Genomic DNA, 14,367 nt, shown 5'->3' on the forward strand with positions numbered 1-14,367 from the left:
GAAGGGGGAGCAGGAACAGGAAGTGAGGGCTGGGCCACAACATCCAGGCCTCAAAGCAGAAAAGGGCCTGGCATCTTCCGGGAACTGGCGGCCGGTGCGCAGAATGGGATATGAACGACCAGCAAGGAGACAGCGGCAGGAGGTCCCGCTGGGAGGGAAGGGGTGGCTGTGAGGGACCCCGGAGCCGTGAGACAGAACCTGGATTTCATTCAAGTGCAATTGCTGAAGAGCTGCGATGGTGGTTTTCTCTGTTTTGCTTTCAACTTAGTCCAAAATACCTCGTGTTTCCAGCTAATCACGATGGTGGCTCCCGGTTTCAGACGGGTAATTTTTCACGATGCTGAGAGGTGAGCTTCCCTGAGACGGATGACGCCGTGTCTTGAGAACAGTTAGGATGGGTGCTCAGCCCGGTTTGCCTCTGCGGTTTCTCAGCTCACCTGTCTCGGCCGGACGTGCCTCCCCGTGTCCTGAAAGCAGATCTCCCCTGCCTGTCACACGGACTCGGCTGTCCCGGGCTGCACAGGAAGTCCCGACAGCTACCATGACCTCAGCCACATTTCACTTACTTCGGGTCTGTGTTAGCAGGAAATACTGCTTCGAAGACAGACAGGTGCTTCTCGCGTACAGCTGGGGTCCCAAAATGGGGATAATAGCTTCTAACAATGAGGTTGTCGTGAAGAAAAAAATACAGTCCCTCTACAGCATGTAACTAGTATTCAAGAAACATTACCCGTTACTGTCCACTCAACAGTTTGGCCACCATGTAGGAGGGAATCTGAATGACTAGAAATTACTTCCTGAATCTAGACAGCTAGCAAGGGGGCCAGGACATGGGCCACGGTGTGACCTGCCTAGATGTAAATCTCATCCACCAGTTTCTAGCTCTCTGAGCCTTAGTTTCTATGCCTTTAAAATGAGACACGGGTGGGGAGTCCCCTCGTGGCCTAGTGGTGAGTACTCGGTGGCCTTGGTTCAACCCCTGGTCTAGGAACTGAGATGCCACATCAAGTCGCTGCATGCTGAGGCCAAAAAAATAAAAGAACTAAGAGTTCCCGTCGGGGCTCAGTGGAAATGAATCTGACTAGTAACCATGAGGACACAGACAGGTTCAATCCCTGGCCTCGCTCAGTGGGTTAAGGAACCAGCGTTGCCGTGAGCTGTGGTGTAGGCTGGCCGCTACAGCTCCGATTCGACCCCTAGCCTGGCAACCTCCATATGCTGGGGGTGCGGCCCTAAAAAGATAGATAGATAGATAAATAAATAAATAATAAAATGAGACACTTCACAGGTCTGAGACAAGACATGTAAAGAGCCTAGTAAGGCACCTGGCCAGAAGTTTCTCAAGAAATGGAAGGAGTCTAACAGCCATGATAACGGTCAACAGTGATAATGAAGAAAATGATAACCTGTGATCTGAGTATGAAAGAGATGGCAGGATCAAAGGAATATAACTGATAAAAAAATTTTTTTTTCTCTTTTTTTAGGGCCACACCTGCAGCATATGGAAATTCCTGGACTTGGGGTGGAATTAGAGATGCAGCTGCCGGCCTACATCACAGCCACAGCAACGTGGGAGCCGAGCTGCATCTGTGACCTACAATGCAGCTCTCAGCCACATCAGATCCTTAACCTGCTGAGCAAGGCCAAGGATCGAACTCACATCCTCACCAACACTATGTCAGGTTCTTAACCCGCTGAACCATAACAGGAACTCCAGAAAAAAAAAAAAAAAAAAAAATTGTTTTAAAGGGAACATGGCACACCTGTCCCGGATGGAAAGGAGGGAAATAAAGCAGCATGCACTGGGACGTCCTGTTGTGGCTCAGAGGTAATGACCCCAACTAGTATCTAATCCCCGGCCTGGTGCAGTGGGTTAAAAGGATCTGGTGTTGCTGCAGCAGCAGCTCAGATGTGGTCCTTGGCCCGGGAACCTCAATATGCTGCGGATGTGGCTGAAAAGGAAAAGTAAAAAATAAAAATAAATAAAATAAAACAAATTTAAAAATTAAAAAAAAAAAATTTAGAAGCAGCAGTGGTAAGAAGCAGCGGAGCAGATCATTAACACATGATCAGTTCTGGGCTCTGTCTCTGAATCTCCTCTGGACTGTGCCTATTTCCCCGAAGAGAAACCCCCTTTCCCAGATCTTCACTGGTTTTTTCTTCTCTTCGGAAATTTATAACACCAAATTCAGTCTAGGTTCAAAAACATCCTTTGCCTGAAGTTCTTGTTTAGACAGTGTCAATATGAAAAACAACACATATATATATTACCTCGACATCTATCTATAATATACATTTATATGTATACATTCAAAATATACATATGTAACACATAACTCCATGATTTTTCCTACAGTTTCAAAACTCTGTTCTATTAGAAAGCGGCTTACAAGAAGAGTAGGGATTTTTGTGACCAAGGCAGACGTGGGCTCCAGTCTTCTATTAAACACGGACACTAGCGAGTGCCAGCCTTGGATAATGTGACATGTGAACAGCGATGACAAGGGTACTGTGAAGATGAGTGGAGGTAACACGTGCAAGGATGTTAGTTCCTTTTTCTGGAAAGTTTGCCTGGAACATTTTAAACTTCTATTTACAACTTGAAATGCATACTCTTTATGTCTATAATGGAGCTATCACTGAGGTGCAGCTGCAATAACCTAAAAATCCCCACCATTTTAGGGCATGAAGACCCCCTAAAACACCAAGTCATGACGAAAGCAAACCAAGGTCTAGAGAAGCTGACCCAACCAACTGAGGGTCATGGCAGAGCCGGGGCATCAAGTCCTAGCTGACAACACAAGGGTTTCAACTACGGCACCCTTCTCGTTACTTTATCGTCTTGGCGCACAATTGAGAGGAAGGTACAGAGCTTTCCCCATAACCTGCACCCACGCGTACAGCTCCTCCTCTGTTATCAACACCAGCCACCAGAATGGTACATTTTTAAATGTTTTAATTTTATTTATTATTATTATTTTTTTTTTTTTTTGGTCTTTTTTAGGGCTGCATCTGCAGCACATGAAGGTTCCCAGGCTGGGGGCGCAAATCGGAACTCCAGCTGCCAGCCTACACCACAGCCACGTAGGAACCTCCGCCGCAGCTCATGGCAACACCAGATCCTTGACCCACTGAGCAAGGCCAGGGACCTGCATCCCCATGGATACTAGTCGGGCTCGCGAACTGCTGAGCCACGATGGGAACGCCCAGAAGGGTCTTTTTTTTATGTAGGATGAGCCCAAAGTGCATAGTTTACACTGGGGTTCACTCCGGGTGTTTTATGCAATTTGGATAAAGGTACAATGGCCTGTATCTACTATTATCGTATCTCACAGAGTCCTTTCACTTCCCTAAAGATCCTCTGTGCTCTGCCCGTGCAACTCCACCCGCCTCCACGCAGGCCCCCACTCCCCCAGCAATCGCTGATCTACCTATGGCCTCTCTGGCTTTGCCTTTTCCAGAACGTCACAGAGTTGGAATCACACAGTATGTAGCGTTCTCAGACTGCCTTCTTACACTTAGTACTAATACGCATTTACGGCTCCTCCGTGTCTTCTCACGGCCTGACAGCTCGTTTCTTTCCAGCACTGAGAAATATTCCCGTCTGGACGTACCGCCGTTCATTCATTCACCTACCGAAGGACACCCTGGTTGCGTCTACGTTTGGACCGTCATGAACAAAACTGCCATAAACTTTCGTGTGCAAATTTTGACATGGACCCAAGTGCTCAACTCCCTTTGGGAAAATACCAAGGAGCTTGACGGCTGGGTCATATTTTAAGAGCATGTTTAGTAAGAAACCTCCGAAACAGTCTTGCGAGGGGGTGGTACCATCCTGCATCACCACCAGCCGTGTTGCTTCATGTCCTTGGCAGCCTTTGACGCTGTCAGTGTTCCCGATCTTGGCCATTCTAGGAGGTGTGTTGTGGTGACATGACGGAAAACATCTTTTTACTTTTATTTCATTTCTTGGTTTTTCTCCTGGTCTTTATTTTTTTTTATAATGGTTTTTATTGTTTCCATTATAGCTGGGTTACAGTGTTCTGTCAATTTTCCACTGTACAGCAAGGGGCCCCAGTCACACATACATATATACATTCTTTTTTCTCACATTATCATGCTCCATCATAAGTGACCAAATATAGTTTCCAGTGCTACACAGCAGGATCTCATTGCTCATCCATTCCAAAGGCAATCGTTTGTATCTATTTCCAGTTCATCCCACTCCCTCCCCCTTGGCAACCACAAGTCTGTTCTCCACGTCCATGATTTTCTTTTCTGTGGAAAAGTTCATCTGCGCTGTATATTAGATTCCAGATATAAGTGATATCATATGGTATTTGTCTTTCTCTTTCTGACGTACTTCACTTAGTATGAGAGTCTCTAGTTCCAGCCATGTTGCTGCAAATGGCATGATTTTGTTCTTTTTATGGCTGAGTAGTATTCCATTGTGTATATACACCACATCTTCTTACTCCAATCATCTGTCAATGGACATTTAGGTTGTTTCCACGTCCTGGCTCTTGTGAATAGTGCTGTAATGAACATGCAGGTGCATGTGTTTTTTCAAGGAAAGCTTTTTCCGGATATATGCCCAAGAGTGGGATCGCTGGCAAATGGTAGTTCTATGTATAGTTTTCTAAGGTACCTCCATACCTTTTCCCATAGTGGTTATACCAATCTACATTCCCACCAGCAGCGCAGGAGGGTTCCCTTTTCTCCACACCCCCTCCCAGCATTTGTTACGTGTGGACTTATGAATGATGGCCATTCTGATAGGTGTGAGGTGGTATCTTGTGGTAGTTTTGATTTGTATTTCTCTAATAATCAGTGATGTTGAGCATGTTTTCATGTGCTTGTTGGCCATCTGTTCATCTTCTTTGGAGAAATGTCTATTCAGGCCTTTTGCCCATTTTTCAATCGGGTTGTTGGCTTTTTGGTGTTGAGTTGTGTAAGTTGTCTGTATATTTTAGAGATCAAGCCCTTTGTCAGCTGCATTGTTTGGAACTACTTTCTCCCATTCTCTAAGTTATCTTTTTGTGTTTTTTTTATGGTTTCCTTTGCTGTGCAAAAGCTTATCAGTTTGATTAGGTCCTGTTGGTTTATTTTTGCTTTTATTTCTGTTATGTTGGGAGACTGACCTAAGAAGACATTTGTAAGGTTGATATCAGAGAATGTAAAACATCTTTTTAGATGCTCTTTTGCTATCTGTATGTCTTCTTTAGTGAGGTATCAGTTGAAACCTCTGGACCATTTTAAAATTGTTTTCTTACTATTGAGTTTTAAGAGTTCTTTGGATAACAGTCCTTTATCAGTTGTGTCTTTTGCAAATAGTTTCTCCCGGCCTGTGGCTTATCTTCTCATTCTCTTCAACTGTCTCTTGCAGAGAAGAAGTTTTTGATTTTAACTAAGTCTAGATTACAAATTACTTCTTTTACGGATTGGGTCTGGTTTTGTATCTAAAAAGGCATTACCATACCCAAAGTCATCTAAATTTTCTGATGCTTCAGTCTAGGAGTTTTAGAGTTTTGCATTCTACATTTAGACCTCTGATCCATTTTGAGTTCATTTTTGGGAAAGGTGTAATGTCTGTGTCTAGATTCCTTTTTTTCTGCATGTGGACATTCAGCTGTTCCAGCACTCATTTGTTACAGACAATCTTTGCTCCACTGCCTTGGATCCTTTGTCAAGATCAGCTAACTACGTTTATGGGGTCTATTTTCAGGGTTGCCTTGGCTGTTTCATCAAGCCTATTGATTTGATTAGCTTAAAACTTTTTTATTTTTATTTTTATTTTATTTTAATTTTTTTGTCTCTTTGCCTTTTCCAGGGCCGCTCCCGAGGCACACGGATGTTCCCCGGCTAGGGGTCGAATCGGAGCTGTAGCCACCGGCCTACGCCAGAGCCACAGCAACAAGGGATCTGAGCCGTGCCTGCAACCTACACCACAGCTCACGGCAACGCCAGATCCTTAACCCACTGAGCAAGGCCAGGGATCAAACCAGCAACCTCATCGTTCCTAGTCAGATTCGTTAACCACTGAGCCATGATGGGAACTTCGCTTAAAACTTTTAAGGTATGTTACTTGTAAGGAAGACTCAACCAACTGTTTGAAATCCCGGTTCGCTTATCATCACCACTTAATGCAATATTCATACGTGATCAATAAAATTCCTTCACAGCAACAAAAAAAAATCTATTGTCACATCCTGATAGAAGGCTGAAGGGAAGCAAGCACTGTTTTACAATTGCTGCATTATTCAAACACACTTAAAAGGAGAAAAACTAGAGTTAACCAGCACTTAGTCATAAAATGTAAACAGTATTCTTTCAAAGGGGGGCTTGGAGAAATCCAGATCAAACTACAGTGAGGTGCCATGTCACACCAGTCAGAATGGCCATCATTAACACGTCTACAAATAGCAAGTTTATCTGTAGAGGGGGTGTGGAGAAAAGGGAACCCACTGACACGGTGGGAATGTAAGTTGGTACAACCGCTACAGAAAACCATATGAAGGTTCCTCAGAAAATGAAAAAAAGAATTACCTGTGATCCAGCAATCCCACTCCTAGATATATATCTGGACAAAACTATAATTCAAAAAGATACATGTGGAGTTCCCATCGTGGCACAGCAGTTAACAAATCCGACTAGGAACCATGAGGTTGTGGGTTCGATCCCTGGCCTTGCTCAGTGGGTTAAGGATCTGGCATTGCCGTGAGCTGTGGTGTAGGCTGCAGACACAGCTCAGATCCCTTGCTGCTGTGGCTCTGGCGTAGGCTGGTGGCTACAGCTCCGATTCGACCCCTAGCCTGGGAACCTCCATATGCCACAGGAGCAGCCCAAGAAATGACAAAAAACAACAACAACAAAAAACAAACAAACAAAAAAAAAAGATATACGCACCCCGATGCTCAAAGCAGCACTATTAACAACAGCCAAGACATGGAAAAAATCTAAATGTCCATCAAAAGATGAATAGATTAAGAAGACAGGGTACATACACACCATGGAATACAATCCAGTCATTCAAAAATGCCGTTCACAGCAACATGGGTGCAACGAGAGACTGTCATACTAAATGCCGTCAGTCAGAAAGAGAAAGACCAATGTCGCACGAGCTCACTTATATGAGGAATCTAAAACATGGCACAAACGAACCTATCTACAAAACAGAAAGAGACTCACAGACACGGAAAACAGACTTGCAGTTGCCAAGGGGGCGGGGGGGGCGGTGGAGGGCGTGGGATGGATGGGGAGTTTGGGGTTAGTAGATGCAAACTATTACGTTCCTACTGTCTATTAGAGAGAACGATATCCAATCTCCTGGGATAGAACATGATGGAAAATAATACTTTTTCTAAAAAAAGAATGTAGAGTTTCCCGTTGTGGCGCAGTGAAAACGAATCCGACTAGGAACCATGAGGTTGCGGGTTCAATCCCTGGCCTTGCTCAGTGGGTTGGGGATCCGGTGTTGCTGTGAGCTGCGGTGTAGGTTGCAGACTCAGCTCAGATCCCATGTTCCTGGGGCTGTGGCGTAGGCCAGCAGACATAGTTCTGATTCGACCCCTAGCCTGGGAACCTCCATATGCCATGGGTGCAGGCCTAAAAAGATACACACACACAACACAAAAGAATGAAGATGTATGTATAACTGAGTCACTTTGCTGCACCGCAGAAATTGGTACAACATGGTAAATCGACTATACTTTAATAAAAAAAATATAAAGAATACACAAAAGTAAAAGGCAGGCTTAAAGAGCAGAGTAGTCTCCTCATCAAGGGTGACTACAAATTTTAACTCTGGGAAGGAAAGTCAACTTGAGGTTACACTCTTAACTGGCTTTCACTTCCAATTACACGGGGTGCTCTGCCTTGATCAAGGAAATCCTTGTCGGGCTACTGGGATAATGACCAAGCGGGGGGCCAGGATTCTTCAGTGAGGGCGCACACTGCCTGGCCTGAGTCTGCAGAAAAAAAGGCTAGTTGGGGAGTTGTAGGCAGATGAGGCCAGAGGATAAATGACCTGCTCACTTTGGGATGTGAAAGTTGCTGTCTTAAATGGCAAGACAAGAAGAATTTACACATGCAAATGCTCGCCTGCCCTCTGGCCTCCCCATTCCTCCAGAGCCCATAGGGGATCTGCATTAGCCATCGAGCAAACCCCCGCCACCCCCGCCACCGGCAGGAACATCTGCTCGACCATAAAGAGCAACATCCTGGGAGTATCAAGCAGGCAACCCCTTCAAGATTACACTCCTCCCTGATCCTGGAAGAGGTCTCGGGACCCAACGGGATGATGCCGAGATCTGGACTGTCTAACTGACAATAACACGGCATTTGATGCACAGCCCTCGGTCTCAAAAGACTTATATAAACTGTGCCTCAACCTCTCACGGGCAGAGCAGTTCTCTGAGCTTTCTAGGGTGCTCTTTCCCCGGTTATAATCCTCAAATATGGCTCAAATAAAATGTTCCAATTTTGTCTTCGATCAACTGGTCAATTTCTCATCCATAGAGGGGAAAAAAAAAATTAGAGAGTAAATGATTCGTCCACTGAGGCAAAAGTAGAATAAACGATGGGAAAAGTACAGCTTGAAGAGTAGCTATCAAACTACCTGGGTAATGATCGGGGGGGCATGTCTGTGGCCTGTGGAAGTTTCGGGGCTAGGGATCAAACCCATGTCACAGCAGCAACCCGAGCTGCTGCAGGGACAATGCTGAGCCTTTAACCTGCTGCACCATAGTGGAATTCCAAGTACTGATTTTTTTAAAATGCTGCTTCCAATTATACTTTCTCTTTGTGATACCTTTGTAAGCATGCGTACTTTTAACATAAAATAATTACTAAATAAAACTGTTACTCTCATAGAGGAAATTTAACTAGCTCAGCGTGTACTAAAGAAGATCGCGGCTATACCTGCCGGATTTCTTTATTTGCTGGATCCTCAAAGGCACCAGGGAACATATCACAGTGTCTGAAGTCTGGAATACACTGTTTCACATTTTCCTATTTTTCAAGTCACAGTGTAGCTTTTAACAGATATAAGCATGAAAAGCTGCTATCAACTATCATAACCAGAGGTATCTAAGAATTAAAATTCCGAGAGGCTAAAAGAAGTGAGGGCAGAAATCTGCCAGATACTGGAGGGAATTTTCTGGGGTGACGATAATGGTAATTTTTTTTTTTTTTTTTTTGGTCTTTTTATTTAGGGCCACACCCTCAGCATATGGAGTTTCTAGGCTAGGAGTCAAATTGGAACTGTAGCCACCGGCCTACACAACAGCCACAGCAACATGGGATCTGAGTCCTGTCTACGACCTACACCACAGCTCATGGCAACGCAGGATCCTTAACTCACTGAGCGAGGACAGGGATGGAACCTGCATCCTCATCAGATTTGTTTCTGCTGCGCCACAATGGGAACTCCCCTTTTTTCGGGGGCGTGGGGGGGGGTGCTGTGCCCACAGCATGTGGGAGTTCTGGGGCTAGGGACTGAACCTGAGCCACAGCAGTGACAACACTGGATCCTTAAGCAGCTGAGCCACCAGGGAACTCTGCAATGTTCTCTACCTTGATAGAGACTTAGGTTACACAAATTACACGGCACATGTATACATAAGATTTCTGCATTTCAGGAGTTCCTGCCATGGCACAGTGGAAATGAATCCAACTAGGAACCATGAGGTTGTGGGTGCAATCCCTGGCCTTGCTCATTGTGGCTCAGATCCCACATTGCTGTGGCTGTGGTGTAGGCCAGCAGCTGTACCTCTGACTCTACCCCTAGACTGGGAACTTCCATATGCCACAGGTCCAACTGGAAAAGAAAAATGAATTTTCAAAAAATTAAAATAAAAAAAGAAAGAAGAGAAACATGGCACTTGATTGCTACTTTGTGCCCAGGAACAGCTAACCAGCTGCCAGGAGACTTACCCGATTAATCCAAGCCTGTTCACTGACGCAAACACCAGTTTCAAATGACAGTGACCACCTAATCACAAGTACTAGTGCCTGCAACGGTCACTTGCGGTGACAAAAACAAATTAGCGCCTTTGGGTCTCTCCAACAGCAGTCGTCCCCTCCCCCAGCGCTTCCTGCTTCCAGACAGTCCCAAAGGTCCTCGTTGGAAATGGTCAGCCAAGCTCCCAGCAGTCAAGGAGAGAGCAAAGCATCTTGCACCTGGTCCCCTGCATATTGCATGCAGGGCCACCATTCCTGGGACCCTGCAGACAGGTGACACCCAAGTCCTGCTCTTCCCTCGCTTGTGAGTAGAAGAAGGAAGCTCACTTTTCATGGCGTTTCAGTGACTAGATTCTTGTGGTGCCTTTATTAACTGATGCTATATTATCAGGAATTTGCCTCGTTTTGTTCTGCATTCCGGAGGGAGCCTCTGAGTACCTGGAACGTCTTTGTTCTCCCTGCTGGGCACCTAGAGAGCTCCCGGGCGGGTGCTGGTCAAGCTCAAAGACCAAACGGGTGATGAGAGGTTTGGGCCTTTGAACCCTGTGACAGGAGCCTCACCTCCTGGGAGGAGAGAGGGGGTGGACACCGAATTCAATGAATCCCGCCTATCTGTATAGCTATCCGGTCAGATGTACAGGCTGGCCTGGGAACCCCAAGCTCGTGGCTGGCATGTGCCATGCAAGCCCAGGGGGAGGGGTGTGGGCTGGAAAATCAGGACTAGAACTGCATCAAAACACACGGTTTTAAAAAGACATTTGCAGATCAGGTTCTAAATAACTGACTTTTGAACATACACGGCCAGTGGAATTAAAAGAAAAAAAAAAAAAAAGCAAAAAAAGTAGACTGTTCTAGAACATAGAATTAAAATGAAGAGACATCAGGAAGGCATGGAGTGAGACCCTGACAAGATGGTGGATTTTTAAGTTATAAGCAGTGCCCCGAGGACTATTCTAGAAATTCGGGATGACAGTCCTGAGGCGCTGTCCTTTTCCTCCAGTGCGACAATGGCCTGTGGTTATGGGAACACCCTTGCTCTTAGGAGACACCTGCTGTGCATCCAGGTGTAGCGTGTGCGGGTGTCTGCCGGCAAGTGCAAATGGCCCCAGTAAGAGAAAACTAAGGGCCTGTGGACAGAGAGAACGGACACATGTAAGCGAAGGGTGACTGGGCACCACTCTTGCCATTTTTCAGTAAAATTCAGGTTTGAGGGTTTTTGTTTTTGTTTTTTTTTAATAGAAACCTGGGGAAAAGGATCAGCAAAGGTTAAAAAAAGGAAAAAAAATCAAGTAAAGAAAACGTGGTGAAAATTTTAAAAATCACTGAAGCTAGGGGATGGCTATATGGGATGAGTCACTTACTATTCCATTTTTGTGTTGGTTTGAAATTTCCAGGAAAAAAAAAAAAAAAAAAGGCCTTTATGAAATGGTATAAGAAAGGTTTTACCCTTTGAAAACACATACATTATTCATTAGTTTCTAAAACTTCCTAATCTGTACTTAAGCCTATTTCCTTGGTTCCTACTTAATTAAGAGATTGGTTCCTTTTTTTGAATTTTTATCCATTTCCTACGTATGCCAGGTTCTCAGGGGATAATGAAAAAGCAATCAAGGCTAAGTCACAGTTCCTACCTTACTGTCTAGCTGTAAAACATGACACACACGACTCAAACAACGAATGGGTCACAGTATTTAAGGAAAAGCGCCTGATGAGAGCAAACCAGTGTGAACTGCAACCTGCTGGGTCATTGCCATTCAAACTATAGCAAGGAAGTTGCCAGGATCCACCAAAACGGGCCAGATACTAGATGCTGGGTGGGACGAGGACAAGACTGGAGAAATGTCAAGTGAGGCGACAACTAGAAACAGGAAGGGCAAGGTGGAGTTCCCTGGTGGTAGAGTGGTTAGGATTTGGGGCTTTCACTCCTGTGGCCCAGGTTCGGTCCCTGGTCTGGGAAACGAGATCCCACATCAAGCCACTGCACACCGAGGTGGGTGGAAGAAGAGGAGGGAGGGAGGGAAGGAGGAAGAGACGGGTCAAAGCAGAAACTGCAAGGCTTTAAGCCTCGAGTCTGGAAACACAGTATTGATGGAAAAAAGGATACGGGGAGATGCTTCTTGTTTATACAGGAGTAAAGGTTAATTTTTTAGGCATGTTGAGGTTTAAACTGTCATTTATGCCCTACTTTACACCTTATGCTCCAGCAATTATCAAACTACCTGTAACTGCCTGATACCATTTCCCACCTGCTGTCCTCTGGGTCTAGAAGGTTCACTGATTCTATAAGAAGCACGACGGACTGCGACAAGGTCAACGGTCTAGAAACTCTTCTGGTTGCACGGCTACCCACCTGAGCTAGAAATCCAGTAGAAGCCAGGAAGTACGAGCCAAGGCTGCTGTGGCCCAGAGGCCCAAGACCCCCCTCTACCCACCAGGGCCCAGAGATGAACTCTCGGGGGATCCTTCAGACTCACAGCCCACCCACCATCCCTGTTCACTGCCTGAAATGTAGTTCTTCTGGTCACTTTTCATTCTTACTCTCTCCTCTCACGCTGTGTTGTCTTTCTCCCGATCACAAACCCCATTATTTTCTGCCCCCTGCCATACTCTCTGGGACCCCCCATTCTGTGGTGTGCAAAGTCATCCACCTCCTCACCCAACACTCCCCCACTCCCCACTGGCCTTACTGGACCCCATCTCCCTGGGGCAGCTTTCTCCACCCTTGCACCCAAGCCAGCCAAGTCAGAGGCATCCTCCTCACTCTCTCAGACCCTCTTGTTAAAAAGCTCTGCCCCCTCTTTTCCCCCGGCCCCTCTGAGGTCACGTGTAGAGCAGGAGCAGTGGCTCTGACCCTTGGATTTAGTCTGCCAAGTAAGATCATCAAAAACAAAAACCTGGCCGAGGGTCTGGCTTGGGGATGGACCAGCAGCAAGAGTGACCAGGCAGAAACGTGCATAACCCTTCTGCACTGGACCTTGCTCTCTTGCTGCTCTTGGAACCCCCCCACCACGTTAAAACCTGGGCCTGGCCCGCTGGCTGAAGGACATACCCAGGCACCCCCGCCCCAGCGGGCCTGGCAGCTGACCGCGGAGGCGGGAGTGAGCCCAGGTGCCACAGCGCAGCTGGGCCCAGGTCAGCAGAGCCGCCCAGCTGAGCCCAACCCAACTGCTGGGAAAAGCGTTTTTTTTTTTTTTTTTTGAAGAGGTTAAGTATCCGGGCGGGTTTGTGATTTGAAAAAGCTAATTCATATGCCTCAGCGGACTAGCTTTGTCAGCCTTGCCCCCCCCCTCCTCAGGAAGCACCGAGTTTCCGCGTCCTGGAAAGAGACGCCCACCCCGCCCCCAGCCCCACATCGGGCGCTATGGGCCTCCCCGACCCCGTCATCTCCCCTGACACCCACCCTGTGCCCTCCTCGCCCCTCAGTTCTCCGTCCCGCCCCGCTTCCCTCTCGTCCGCATTTCAGTTCTCCCACATCGAAAACACACACAAATTCTCTGAGTTCCGACTCCTCGACGGCTACAGCTTTGTGGAAGCAGTAGGCCGAAGGCTGGGGCCGTCGCCACGGCACCTCACCCCTTCCTCACCCGTGAACGTCGCCTGTCCTCAGGATTCCACGCTCTGAGGCCACCTCACTCCCCGCGCAGCTGCCAGCGCCTCCCAGGCCACCGGCAGGGCGTGCCGGGTACTCCACGGCCGCGTGGCCAACGGCCCGGCGACAACTCCACTCAGCTGAGCCACCGGCATGTCAAAGTCAGGGTCCTCCAGCAAACGACTCACCTTCCACTCCGGACCCGTTCCTCCCCCTTCCCGCATCAGGCGGCAACTGCATCCTCTCTGAGCGCTTCTTAAGCCCGGAAAGCCCGGGTGAGCCCCGCCCCCAGCCGAGCCCCGCCCCCAGCCGAGCCCCGCCCCCAGCCGAGCCCCGCCCCAGCCGAGCCCTGCCCCAGCCGAGCCCCGCCCCCAGCCGAGCCCCGCCCCCAGCCAAACCCCCACTTAGACCCATCCGCTTCTGTCTGGCTCTGTGACCAGCTCTCTGTCAGCTCCGCCTAACCGAGCTTCCTCCTGTCCAGCTTCCCCACTGCAGCCAACATGACCTTCCCAACGTGCAAATCTGACCATTTCCTGCCTGGACCTTGTTTTAGTCAATCTTGACTTTTCAGTACTTCGCACACAGCACACAAGGCGGTTGGTGATCAATAATGCTTCCCAACCTGGGAAAATTCCTGCAATGTCCAGTAGGTCAGCACTTGGACAAACTAAAGGGGTAAGTTTCACAGATTAACATTATGAAATGTGTGTAAAGCCCAGTTTGACAACCAAACAGTACCACCAAACTTAAGCAACGTATACATTTTCATCTTAAAACAGTAACTGCCAAGATTTACACCAATCTCGAATTACGGCTCT

General features: G+C 47.2%; 1 protein-coding gene and 1 long non-coding RNA gene across 16 annotated transcripts in view; one reads left to right on the forward strand and one right to left on the reverse strand.

Moving 5' to 3' along the window:
* MYH10 (myosin heavy chain 10) overlaps window positions 1-14,367 on the reverse strand; it is a 143,828-nt gene that overhangs the window by 90,795 nt on the left and 38,666 nt on the right. The window lies entirely within an intron of this gene.
* LOC146398397 (uncharacterized) lies at window positions 5,773-13,246 on the forward strand. The gene is made up of 4 exons (XR_014821868.1): window positions 5,773-5,957; window positions 6,752-7,532; window positions 8,352-9,291; window positions 9,812-13,246. It is a non-coding gene; the product is annotated as an uncharacterized LOC146398397 (long non-coding RNA).

This window comes from Sus scrofa, chromosome 12 (genome assembly GCF_054392235.1).
Source record: "Sus scrofa isolate SSC_HxYL_T2T_F1_AM1 chromosome 12, Sscrofa_HxYL_maternal_Yorkshire_Landrace_v2.0, whole genome shotgun sequence".
Classification (NCBI taxonomy): Eukaryota; Metazoa; Chordata; class Mammalia; order Artiodactyla; family Suidae; genus Sus; species Sus scrofa.